The sequence below is a fragment of the Esox lucius genome, chromosome 8 (assembly GCF_011004845.1).
Source record: "Esox lucius isolate fEsoLuc1 chromosome 8, fEsoLuc1.pri, whole genome shotgun sequence".
In the NCBI taxonomy this organism is placed as follows: domain Eukaryota; kingdom Metazoa; phylum Chordata; class Actinopteri; order Esociformes; family Esocidae; genus Esox; species Esox lucius.
The window spans coordinates 31565326-31580108 of NC_047576.1; positions in this window are offsets into that span (position 1 = coordinate 31565326).

Sequence of the window (14783 nt, forward strand, 5' to 3'; positions counted from 1 at the left end):
TGAATCTGTACATACACAGTGGGGAGAACAAGTATTTGATTCACTGCTGATTTTGTAGGTTTTCCTACTTACAAAGCATGTAGAAGTCTGTACATTTTATCATAGGTACTCTTCAACTGTGAGTAGAAAATCACATTGTATGATTCTTAAGTAATTAATTTGTCAGGCCCTGATGTGTTTCACCTGTTGTCTTGTCCCCGCCCCTCACCAGGTGTTCCCGGTTCCCTATTAGCCCTGTGTATTTAAACCCTGTTCTCTGTTCGGCAGTTGCCAGATCGTCTTGTCTTGTACAGTCGTTTCCAGCGGTCTATGTGTGCATCATCCATTCTAACTGTCCTTCCATTCCCCGGATTACGACCCTTGCCTGTTTTTCGGATTACGAGCCTGCCTGCCCTCTCCTGTACCTTCAACCATCTGACCGCCCGACAACGAACACTGCCTGTCCCCCACTACGAGCCTGCCTGCCCTCCCCTGTACCTTCGACCATCTGATCTTCCAATAACGACCCCTGCCTGTCCACCACTACAAGCCTGCCCACTACCTGTTTGTTCAATAAACACTTTGGACCGCCCTCCTCTGCCTCTGTGTCCGCATTTGGGATCCCACTCGTTCACCGTCGTGTCATAATTAGCATTTTATTGCATGACATAAGTATTTGATACATCAGAAAAGCAGAACTTAATATTTGGTACAGAAACCATTGTTTGCAATTACAGAGGTCATACATTTCCTTTAGTTCTTGAACAAGGTTTGCACACACTGCAACAAGGATTTTGGCTCACTCCTCCATACAGACCTTCTCCAGATCCTTCAGGTTTCGGGGCTATAGCTGGGCAATACGGACTTTCAGCTCCCTCCAAAGATTTTCAATTGGGATCAGGTATGGAGACTGGCTAGGCCACTCCAGGACCTTGAGATACTTCTTACGGAGCAACTCCTTAGTTGCCCTGGCTGTGAGTTTCGTGTTGTTGTCATGCTGAAAGACCCAGCCACGACCCATCTTCAATGCTCTTACTGAGGGAAGATCTCGCTATACATGGCCCCATCCATTCTCCCCTCAATACAGTGCAGTCGTTCTGTTCCCTTTGCAGAAAAGCATCCCCAAAGAATGATGTTTCCACCTCCATGCTTCACTGTTGGGATGGTGTTCTTGGGGTTGTACTCATCCTTCTTCCTCCAAACATGACGAGTGGAGTTTAGAACATTTTCTGGATTTTCTTTTTTAGATTCAGTCACTCACAGTTGAAGAGTACCTATGAAAAAGAGAAGAGTACCTATGAAAAAAATTACAGACTTCTACATGCTTTGTAAGTGGGAAAACCTGCAAAATCGGCAGTGTATCAAATACTTGTTCTCCCCACTGTATTTGAGCTCCACCTATTTCATCAAGCAGTCTATACAGTGCTTTAGTTGGATATAATATTCCAACCAGTGCTTTCATAGTTACAACAGACTACACTCAAAAACCAGTAGCAACCATTAGCACCAGCCATCACCAATAACCAGAATTAGCAGAATACATCCCCACAATATGACTGGAGGTGAGTGAGAGAGGAAAACTAAAGGAAAACCCTCCATCTCTTCTGGTCCCACAGTGCTCCGGCTACTTTTGGCCTCCGCCTAGAACTGCTCCCTGGGAGCCCTTAAATACCTCCCCTAACGAGGTCCGAAGAGAAGGCAGATGTGTAGGGGCATGGCTGATCCAGCTGGAAGCCTACGGAAGATCCCGGAAGCTACCAGCTGTTGATGTTGGGGGCGTTAGTTGGATGCTGATTTCTGGGGTGTGGACGCATTTGGACCATTAAATACAAATAAATATACAAGGTCACATTTCTTAACCCTCCCCCATTATCAAATGTGCTGACCATATCTTACTACTGGCACATGAACCCAAACAACCAGCATACAGGCACGGCAGTTGAATCTTGTTCAACACTTACTCTTAGACATGGCATTGTTAAGGATCAATTTATTACCCTATTCTTATTCTATCCTTTATTCTGTAAATGAACTGTAATAAATGAACTGTTTTAGACTAGGCCTGAAATAAGACTGTTCATGGTTGCCACATAGAAGATGACCTAGGTAAGCATGCCCTGTTCTTAGAAGTGATTAGGGCCACAACCAAGGCACCAGGCCTCAACCCTATCTTACCAACGACCCTGTTCAGTTGGCGCCAAGGTAAAGCTGCCTGTCTCTCCTCTGTATTCTTCCTTTTGTGTAGGACACTAGGGGTAGCTCAGATCAGGAGGTCTGGTAACTATGACCTAGAACTATGGTTGCCATGGCAGTATAGGGTTCTATCTTGTTTTCCTATTAGTATGACGACTTGTTTTGTATGTATCTCATAGCATTAGAGATAATATTTAGGGTCTGACAAGGAGGAGTATAAAGAGCTAGAAGCCATAATATGTGATCAGAACAATTGTTATGACCCTACTCTGTTGGTCTCTGTACTTATACTCTGTTATGTGAAAGCGATTGTTCCCGTGGATCCACGTAATTTAACTTGAAATAATCAACTGTTATACCAGACTCTGAGAAGTTTTTACTTGTATAAATCATGAACATTTTCTACAGCATATACAGTACATTAATGCCCATTAGTCATAGTCAACCACAACCTTATGTTATTAAAATACAGGGTTTACCCTCCTGTCCGCTTGATTGTGCTCACCAATATGATTTTCAATGGCCGTTCATGTTATACCAAGACTACCAGCATTTTACCTGAATCCTCGTGTCCCAAACAAAGGCTAATGTTTGAAGTGCATTTAATGAGGAAGCAGCTAAATATTGAAACTGGTGTACCACCCTTTAATCTTTCCTACAAGAAACATAAAAAATTGCTTTATTTCTACTGTGCGACACCAGATACTTTGAATTGAACAATTGATCTCCAGTATAACGAAATGAAAACAAAGATTATTTGATTGGAAAAAAATTTATTTCTCATTGCTTTCACAAATAATAAAAATGATTTTCATTAGTTAACAAATCTCTGTACAAACAACCCAAAGCTAATTTGAATAAATCATATCTAACAAAATGTTTACTTTTGGTGAAAGCAGATACAAACTACTCCCTTGAATGTGAACATGTTCTGCAAGTATACAAAATGTCATGTGTATGGTGGTGGAGTGGCAAAAAACTATAGTTTTAGATAAAATGTTTGCAACAATGACTGACCATGTTGTCAATCGTGGCATTTCCATGAGAAAGGCTGGGCACTATGTCCAACCAAATGTCAGTAGATCAATAAGAATATTCTAGGACGACAACAGGTAAGTAAAAACTTCATACGCACTGTATTTTAGTATTACTGTACTGTATACTGGCACATACAAAGTGCTTGCCGTTTCATTCAGATGTACTTAACTCTAGGTTTTGAGTGGTTTAAGCTATGATTAAAGCTCAAGCTGTGATCCGTTCAATCCACAGATGATCATGTAGATTGATTCCAATGCCATCCCACAAGAGTATGTGTTTGTGGATGAAGTAGGTTTTTATTTTGCAAAGCTGAGAATACATGTCATTGGTGGGCGACTGTGATGTCCCTGGTCAGAATGGGGGCCGCAATTGGTCAACAAGGAGTAATACATCAATGTGCCCTTTTTGGTCTTTACAATAGTGACATCTTCTGATGTTTGTATGCAACTGAGAAATACCCTGCAACACAGCCTCCTAAATATGAATGTGAACTGATTCATGATAGTACAGACTGCCAATATAGCGTTCTGGTTCACATATAAGCTGTATATCGAAAGTCTGTGCCAATTACATGTTCTGTTTATCGAGTTTCTGTCGGTTTTGGTGATGTCGACTCCCAGATCTGAAAGTACACAGAGGGATGTCCTGCTCATACTCCAGTGTGGTTATGAACAGGATTAAGGTAACTGGCAAAGTTAGACAAACAAAAACAGTGAAGGTTAGATAGCGCTTCCAGTGTGGTTAAGGTTACTATTAAGGTTAGGGGTAATGTTAGACAACAAAAACTGTTAAGGTTAAAACACTGGGGTCACAACTCCCTAGCAAACCGGGACTTCATTTAAAGCTACATGTGTACTACTGCCCCTAGTGGCAGTAGTACTACTTAACGCCAAAACGTGCACAAAATTATTATCATTGTACCATACACATGATTGAACATCATTGAATTTGTAAAAGAGAAAATGAAACAAGGTATAATCAGGCTTTTTATTTGTGGATACTCCTGCTCTTGACTGACACTTTATTTGCATTTGTCATCTTTGGTAAATACATTTTAGGGAACAATAATACATTCCTTGCTCAAATTATGTTTATTTGGTTTTTATACTGTTATTATATTATCAACAAATGCCACGGACATATAAAAGAAGGTTAACCATGTTTTATGTGATTGTATATTAATATATGTAGCATTAATTGGGCCATTGTGTAATTATTGATTCAATCAATCAAATGTGTTTATAAAGCCCTTTTTACAACAGCAGTTGTCACAAAGTGCTTTTACAGAAACACCCGGCATTAAACCCCAAGGAGCAAACAACCGTAGTGTAGAATTTCAGTGGCTAGGAAAAACTCCATAAGATGGCTGAAATTTAGGAAGAAACCTAGAGAGGACACAGGCTCAGAAGGCTGACCAGTCCTCTTCTGGCTGTGCCGGGTGAGATATTAAGAGTCCAATAGGAATAATTAATAAATGCATTTGGGCTAAATACAGATTGTATTTAAATTAGGCTAGGTCAGAAGTATGACCAGATGGACAAAGACAGGGACAACACGGGGGAGGGAGGAGGTGTCAGCATAACTATTCTCGAGACAAGTTGTAGGTTTTGATGGAAGTAGATCATTTTGTATTATGTATTCAATGCTTTGAAAGTCTTAGTGAATACACTTTGCAAATTAAATGTGTCTTTCAGCCAACAGTGTTTCAGTTCTGTCCAGCATTTTAAATATTTTTGGAAAGGGAATCCTGTTGGAAGTCCTCAAACGATCAAGAAAACTCCAAAAGGACACCACTACCCTCTGGTGGTAATAAAACTGTACCATGCCTTATATTAGTATATTGAGGCACCTGGATATGATCAGGTTTGGTTGCCCCTCAGGTACAGGTTGGGTCCCATTTCATTGTCATTGAGACTCGGGCCTATGTAATTACAGATGACATATCTAGTGGACCCAAATGGAGCTTAGAGCAAATGTTCCCAAACATGGGTACTAGGATGTACTTGGCATATCCATATGGTCTACTCAACCACAAGCTTACTGATAAGTACTGTACACATGAGGGGGTACTTCAGGAGCTTCATTGTTTATATTATTCATTCACTATATCCATTATTTAGTGTTTGTATAATGTATTTTTGACTGTTTTGGTTTTCTTTCATTTCTTTTGTTATAAAATTAATCGCATTGGATAAGCTCGTCTGCTACATGATTAAAATGTCAAATGTAAATCTTATACAGCCCCAGGCCCCAACCCAAATCTATTGACTGGGAGTATTGTTTTTCAAAAATGCAGTAGGCTTCTTTCCCTTTTTTCCAGTCATCATAATGAATGTGATTCAGTTACACATTAACACCGCTACACATTAAATCAGTTTTGTATTTCATGCACAGTGAAACTGTCAGTCACAAGTAATGGGCTACATTTTGCTGCCTGTCAGACAATTACTATGACGAAGAACAGACTATAACTATTAAGAAAAAATATGACCTATTTGAGATTAAACTAAACATGTTTAATATGTTTTGTCTATTTGGATGGACTATCTGGGAAGTGTGTGAAGTTTCACGTAATTCTTGTGATTTATCAAGACCCTTGTGCTATCGTTTGGTACGGTTAAGATAGTTGGATATCTCAGATGGTTCAAAGTAAAGATTTGATATGCACCACAATGCTTTTATCAGTCATAAATGTCATTATCTGTTTTTCTGTGCATTCATGATAGTTGTTTTTCTGTGCATCATGATAGTTGGTGGTCGCACTGGTCCAAGCAAGTCAGCAGGTGTAGTGGGGGAGAGACGTGTTCCTGCCATAGAACTGCTGTATTTGACATGATGAAAGGGACTGTAGGAAAAATGTTATTCAAAGCAACGCATGTTTTCTTTTATACCGTCAATTATTACTTGATGATCTTCCCTGATGTTTTCAACTTCCCAATAACATTCTGATGTTACTGAAGTGTCTACAAACCATCTACTGAAATCCTTCAGTTTTCTATTTGATTTACCTACTTTATATATTACTTTATATATTTAGGTGTGTTTATTAACATAGGAGTTTGTAATTAGTAAGCTCAGACCTTCCGAGGGACATGTTCTGAATATGAAAAAGTGGGCGGAGTTGTCCGCTCACACGGACGAAGTGACACATAAAAAACAGATGACACATGCCCATCACTGTGTGTCATGCATGTCACTAACGTGGTCGGGCACATGTCAACCGGAAAGGGCACTAGATAGCAAAGGGGCATTTACACTGCACAGGTTGAGCCTTACCTGTATGGTTTCTAATGGAGTTCTATTGCTTAGTGAGCAGTTCAATTGCTAAAGAAATGTGTGCTATTTATGATGTGAGCTGATTAAGCCAAAGCTTAACCTCTTTCAGTACTAATGCCAGATATTTTCCGAACAACAGATTAAACAGAAGAAAATAGCAAATGTAAAAGTAAATGCTCATTCTACAAATGTTTTAATTTAGTCTAGGTGTTAGAAACTAAATGTTTTGCCTCTCTTTGAAACAGAAACAGACTATTGTACTACAGGCAAACTTAAAGAAACTGGTATCCAAGCCTTATCAGCATGTTTTACTTTGGCTATGGAAATAAGAAATTTACACTTTTAGATCCCAGAATATCATAATTGCAATTACACATGGGTGAGGTATAGGCTTTATCTGTATTTTCAAATATATATATGCTCAAGTATATTTGTTTACGAGTTTCAAGTGTGTAAGAGTGTGCAAGGCAAAAGGGAGTCAATATGAAGTAAAGCAGCCTCATGATCAGTTGTAGAACTACGTTTGTGATCACAATTACTTTATTACTTTTACTTTATTAGGTTGTACTGAACCCAGTGTGGATTGAGAGACTTTGTTGACCAGTGAATATTTTGAGACAAGGCCCACACAGATGGTTAAACTTTATATCAAAATAACTAGCTCGCAAGCCAACAAGTTACTACCTAGCATGCTAACAATGGGAATGTTTGTGAAGATCAACAAATTTGACCCTGATTCTGGTTTGAAGTACACAGAACGTTTGTGGTTTTACTTTGAAAAACTTCTAATGAAATATCAGACTCACCTGATAGAGTCACCTGACAGGTGCGTAGCACACAATAACTGACAAAGACAGGGAAATCAGAGGAGGGTTAATACAGGTGGTGAATGGTAATGAAGTCCAGGTGTGTAATGTGCAAAACAAGACAGAAAGTGATGATGGTTGATGGTGATGAACTATGGCAGCTAGTTAGCCGGCGACCCAGTTTTCCGTAGGGATGGGGGAGGCGTCACCAGAAGGACTGGATTCGTGACAGTTTGATTGTAAGGATATGACATAGATTATGTTGATAAATACCAGTTCCATCTGTGAAATTATCGTATGATTATTTTAAGATCAAATTTGATCATAACCCAGGTTTTATAAATGAGGGCCATTATGCGGTATAACCAGATTTGTACACCGTTAATCCCTTAATCATTCATTGATGAGTCTAATATTTTTGTTAACAATTACACATTTAAGTTAACTGTGAAAATCTTTATCGGACTAATTAACCTCTGTTACATTTAACTTTCGTTAACTCAAGTCCACTAACCCAAAAACATAATAAATATGGGCCCAATCCCACTGTCCACACTCACATACTCACAGACTTTGAAGCGTGTTCTTGCTAAGTCTGTGAGGGCTTAGGGCAGTCCCACTGTCAAATAGTCAAGTGCGCGATGGCTCTCTCGCAGACATTTTGAGCCCTTTATGCACCCTTTTCGTAAGTCTGCATTTCCGTAGACTTTTCCTGAGGGAACTGCCCACAGTTCATAGCGTTGTAACATGAAACATGGCGTTTACCAGGGCAAGTCCAGAAGCGAGAGAAAAATCCCTGCAAACCCGCCTTATAAGCGGAGAAAGAAGAACGGTAAATTACACCATATTAACAAGGATATAAGACGGCACATAGAACCATGGATGTAGCACAAAATTCTGGGCCCTGTACATAGGCGGTCTCTGAGGGCCCCTCCCCACTTTATTCAAGATTCAAACATTTTTGAGGGCCCCTCTACACATTAGGGCCCTATATACTTAGTACCCCTTTTCCCCCCAGTCCAACGCCCCTGCATAGAACACATGAAATCAGAGGATTGTAATCCCCTTAACACACCTAGTATATTCAACTATTTATTTTAGTTTTTGCTTAACAATGTTTTGACCGAAAATAGTACATTGATTATTGACAAATATAGATTATTTTTGACAATTACCTCTCATCCACTCTGTAGGACAAGAGCTTGCAAGACATATAAAGGTAGTCGGTTTATTAAGTGCCTTGGCCGCGAAGAAAGTAAAATAAATTATAAAAAAAGTCAACCCACAATAGTGCCCAACGTTTCAGCGTCGTCAAGGTAACATGATAATGTGCTGTCCCATTATTACTTAGAGCCTTTTGAGCCCTTGCAGCCTCTTGAACTCAATCACTTACCAGGTGACGTCAGTTAAGTCTGGGAGGGTTCAGGGCTTAGGGTTTAGAGGGGACACTGGGATTGGGCAATACTTTTAAAACCCTCTAGAGTTTAAGCACATTTTTTGCTTCAGTCTGGAGTGGGGAACGAGATCAAATCCAGTGCTTGCTGTGCTGAATATTTAGATGCTATTTTCAAAATACAGAATGTATTTCTCTGCAGTAAGATTGCTTGCTGGTCACAAGGCTTCAGTTATGTCAAGAGTGAAAAAAAACGCTTGGGAACCCTCGTATTACTTGCGAGTAGCTATTCATGTGAACATTTTATTTTGATTAGCTAAAAAAGATTGGCTCTCTAGTATCAGTGAAATGGATTGGATATTCATTGTTTTACTGGGGTGAGACCTTCCAAAAATGGAGTAACTTCAACGTCACTTTACCTTGCCTTTCCTTGACAGAAAAGGATGAATGTAATGTCATTTGAAGTCAGGAAGTCAGGACGTTTATCTGTAAAAAAAATTGCGATTTATCTGATAAACGGTTATTGAAGTAACATTTTTGGGGTTAGGATTAATGGTTAGTTAACTAAGCTTGAATTAATGACACTATTCAAGGAAGTTCAGAAAGATTGAAGGTAGTTCAGACAGAAAACACCTGTTTGTACTCATAAAATGTCATTAGGTTCTGCTCATCTGGGGTAACTCACTGCCATCACCTGTGTATACGATACTATTAGAAAAGATATCAACACCATAATATAATTAATGGCAATCCTCATAGGAAATGATAAACTTACACAGTACTGATACCCCACAGAAGGAAACAGAACCAAATATATGGAGGCAGGGGTGGTGGGTGGGTTGCACCCGCATGCTAGTAAGGCCAGCACACATAAGAACTGAGTAAGTAACTGGACAATTAAATAGTCGGTATGAAATATGATTGAACCTGACCACCAGACTACAAAGGTATTGGAATGTTTCCAGAATGTCATCATTGACCGGCAGGTTGTAGGTATTCATTTTTATTTATAGATGTAGTGTGCCACAACTGCCACAAGAGGGGGCACTTGGTAAGGAAATATCATAACAGCATTAGAGAGACAACCATGAGAGCAGAAAAGACATGACAACACCATTAGAGCCAGTTTTCTGAAGAGGAAGGAAGATGCTGCGCTTTTATTAAAATCAAGGATGAGGAAGAGAGAATTTTGAGGTTGGTTGCAAGATACCGAAGAATAATTGGCTACATGCACACTATAACATTGTTGGCGATGGCTCCATTCATATCAAAGAAGTGAGTGTTGAAAATAAAACCTTTCCAAACTTTAAGCAAATCACCCGAGGCCAACACAGGGAACTGACAATCACGGGATTTGTGTAGATGGTTGCACAAGGAAAGAGGAGGGTTTGAGAATGTTTTACAAAAACTAGCACAAATTGCGTTAGCAAAGACAGCAAAAACGATTTAATAGAAACATTTAAGCGATTTGGCAAAACGTGACTGCACGTAAAGTATACCTTTGTTTCAACAAAGCTAGCTAGCTATTATATGTTAGTATTTGAGAACGCTTTACGTAAATTTGCATAAAATGTTATTTCTTTCAAAGCCAACAAAAACTGTACTTTATAGAAAAATACTAGATTTGGCTAAATGTGACCACATGTAAAGTATACGTTACAACAAAGCTAGCTAGCTGTTGTTCATAAGTTATATCTAGGTATTCTAACAAACAGATTGGTTCACAGTTTGTGTTCCCATGGCGATCACAGCCTGCTAGAGAGGAAATGGTATAGTGGCACCAAGTGGCCACTGCTGACTGTGCGCAAAATGTACATCCATAAATATCCAGAAAAGTAAAGGCATTCTGATTTCAGGAAAAGCCATTGAAACTAAACTTAATCATGGTTTCATTTTTTTTATCATACCATATCGCAGAAATGTTCTCAGAGTAATATTGTTTTTGCCTTTCCAACACATATATTTTCTAAATAGTGTCCCAGAAGTCTGTTTTTATGTGTTTTTATAGTAGCTGATTTATAGTAGTTTTTTTTACCAGGATATACAATACTTAAAGATACTTGTTAAATAGATGAATATAGGACTGTTGGCTTCTGGCTCTTTTGCAGAATAATAACGGGCCCAAGTCAGGGGGAGAAGTGTTTCTTGTTGTTTATTCACAAAATATAGTACAAAATATAGTAAAATATAGTATATGTCTGTCTTAGATGTTCAGCCTTCTTTCCATCTCTCTCTTCTTGGTCTTTCCAGCTGTCTTTGTGCTTCCCCAAACATCTGTCATAAACAGCATATTTATACTTGACTAAACCTTCAACACATCCCCTTCACTATCTGTCTTCCAATCACATACGTGTATTCAAAATCTTAACCTTGTAAGGCCTGGTATAGTGTCCCATCTAAAGATCTTGGCTCCACACATAGACACTTATCAGCTTGTATGGGGCCCTCTTCAGATGTTTGTGATACGGTACCTCATATAGCACAAGATAACTAAGTTCAACTTGTGTTTCTAAATAAGAGAATATAACAAAAATTCATGTATACCTGTAGGAAAAGACATGCTTTCTCACAGGACCCAAAATGTCCAAGTAGTAAAATCTATCCAAAATCACCTCTGACCCAGAAGGGCTTTTAATATTTGTTTTCTTTACAGTGGATATAAAAAGGCTATACACCACTGTTCACAATAACCTGGTTGCATAAGTGTGCTCACCCTTAAACGAATACTTTGTTGAAGCACCTTTTGATTTTATTACAGCCCTCAGTCTTTTTGGGTAGGAGTCTATTAGCATGGCACATCTTGACGTGGCAATATTTGCCCACTCTTCTTTACAAAAGTGCTCCAAATCTGTCAGGACATCTCCTGTGCACAGTCCTCTTCAGATCACCCCACAGATGTTCAATTGGATTCAGGTCTGGGCTCTGACTGGGCTATTCCGAAATGTTAATCTTCTTCTGGTGAAGCCATGCTTTTGTGGATTTGGATGTGTGCTTTGGGTTGTTGTTGTGCTGAAAGGTGAACTTCATCTTCAGCTTTCTAACGGACGCCTGAAGGTTTTGTGCCAAAATTGCCTGGTATTTGGAACTGTTCATAATTCCCTCCACCCTGACTAAGGCCCCGGTTCCAAATGAAGAAAAACAGCCCCAAAGCATGATGCTGCCACCACCATGCTTCACTGTGGGTATGGTGTTCTTTGGGTAATGTGCAGTGTTGTTTTTGCGCCAAACATACCTTTTGGAATTATGGTCAAAACGTTCAACCTTGGTTTCATCAGACCATAACACATTTTCCCATGTGCTTTTGGGGCGACTTGATTTGTTTGTTTTTGCAATTTTCAGCCGGGCTTGGATGTTTTCTTTGTAAGAAAAGGCTTCCATCTTTCCACCCTACCCTATAGCCTATTCATATGAATAATACGGGAGATTATTTTCACATGTAGCACACAGCCAGTACTTGCCAGAAATTCCTGCAGTTGTTGTTGTATTCCTATTGGAAGCCTCCCTGACCAATTTTCTTCTCGTCTTTTCATACATTTTGGAGGGCTGTCCAGTTCTTGGTAATGTCTCTGTTGTGCCATATTTTCTTCACTTGATGATGACTGTCTTCACTGTGTTCCATGGTATATCTAATGTTATGGAAATTATTTTGTACCCTTCTGTTGACTGATATCTTTCAACATTGAGATCCCTCTGATGCTTTGGAAGCTCTCTGCAAACCATGGCTTTTGCTCTGAGATGCAACTAAGAAAATGTGATGAAAATCCTACTAGAACAGCTGAACTTTATTTGTGATTAATCAGATTCACTTTACATGATTGCAGGTGTGTAATGACTTCTATTTAACATGAGTTTGAATGTGATTGGTTAATTCTGAACACAGACACATCCCCAGTTATAGATTTCAGTTAGTTTTTCAATTTAATTGTTCACATTATAGGTCACATTAAAAGTGGAAAAAGGTCTGATATGATTTATCTTTGTCTTATTGTTTTACATCACAAAAACCTGGCATTTTAACATGGGTGTGTAGACTTTTTATATCCACTGTATAGCATAATAAGCCATAAGGAGCAAAGTTTGCTTACTGTAAGAAACTATAATGGCTGCTGGAAACCAGGATGACAAACAGTCATTTCTCCTGTGTCTACTACAGCATACACTACGAAAATGGCAAAGCGAAAGAAGACATAGACCAACTCTTTGTAGCTAGCTAACAGGAATCCTAAGCTAACGTTAGCAAGACTAAGAAGAATGTCAGTTGAACTCAGAGTTAGGTAATTTTTTGGAACAGGTAATTAAATTTTTCACATTTTTATTCTATATTCTCTATAGGGCATTGGTGCAGAACCGCTTTCTGATGGGTGTCACGTCCTGGCAATGCCCCTAGCCATCTCTGCACTGGGCTGGGGCCATAATCAGGACAGGACGGGAGGTGTGCCTTCTAGCCACCTCTGATCCTTTTGGTCTCCCTAATTGGAGGCATGTGTAGATCGTTGCCTCCAATTGGGGATCCTATTCATGTTCTGTGTGTGGCCACACCCTGTGTGGTTCTTTTTGGATTTGTGTTTCTTCTGGATACCCTACAGCACTGGTTGCTGCTTTTGGTTTTGTCTTCCTTTTTGATTAAACATGGATTACGTCTCTGCGCCTCTGTCCTACCACCACCACAACTGTGACAACTGCTGAGTAATTGCAAAATGCTGGAATTTCTTTTACTGAAAAAATCCTTCATAGTGCAGCTTAAATTTTTTTGTAATTAACCAATACATTTGTCTAACTACAGTACTGTAGCTATCTGGCTTTGCCACCCTGCAACCAAAAATAGGAGCACAGAAATGGAAGGACAAATCTAAAAGAGAACGTTTAAATATGTGTAAGAGTTAAGTAATGCCTGATTGGGACTGAGTATGTTATGAATTGAAAAGATATGACATAATTACCTGTGTGGAAAACAAAGGGATTTGAATGTGGCCTAGTAATGAATTAAAACATTACACAATAAAATGTGTATGACCTGTTTTTTGGGCAGTAATATAATTACCATTCATTTATTTTGTCATTCCTGTCTGCGTCCCTGACTACAATGTAGATACTGAAGGTTATAGCCAGCAAAGTTTGTATCTGTACGGAACAAACATTTGCTTTGACTGTAACGAGATTCTACCAAGGGACCTATTAGTTGCAGGTCCGCATCTCTAACCCCTACGCCATATAACAAGGGGTATTCAGTCAGTCATTCAGAGACACTCTTCTTGGCTGGCTCCGCTTACGCGGTCCGGCAAAAATGGTGGTGGGCTAGCTGAAAGTGTATATTCAGTTGTTTTCTAGTGCATTTACATTTTGAACTTGAGAGGATTCAGTTCTCTGAACGCTAGACATGGCCGATAATAGGGGATGGTTGATAATAGGGGGATGTTAGCTGTACATAAATGGACATGACAACTGCACACAGCACTTTCTATATCACTATGTGTTATGGCCGCCGTCAATGCCCTCCTGTGTTTGTTGACATGGTGTATGCAAAGCGGGCTGTGCCCTCCCGACTGCTGGCGATTGGATGGACCAGGAAGGACCCGCCTAGTACCTGGAGGTAGAAGCTGCTGATTGGTGCTCCCCATTGGCCGGCCAATCAGGAGGAGTCAGGTGTCTGCCTCCAGCTTAAAGAGGCCACTCGTTTGCAGATGAAGATGGCCGCCAGACCAGAATTGTTTGAGACTGGGAGGACGTGGGCCTAGGAGTAAGCATTAAAAACTGATACCCTTCTTGCAGTTAGTCACTTTGTGGTGTGTTAGTCTCATCAGGTTCAGGGGTGCTGAGAGACCTCTATTTTTGTGTTTTTACCAAGTGTTCCAGTTAAGTAGGTGTTTTGTTTAATCTTTTGTTTCCTTTTAGCTTTAGAAATAGTCTTCCTTTTGAAGTTCTCCTCTTTGTTATATTCTGTTTTTGATTTCTGCAGCACCCATCGGCCCACTTATCCTTTGCTGAGCGCTGTTTGTCATTATTTGCCTGATTCCATAATAAATATCCTTTCCATTCCAACTGGTTTTATGTTATGCTTTGATACCCCTAGCTACGGGGCGTAACATAAGATGGGGGCT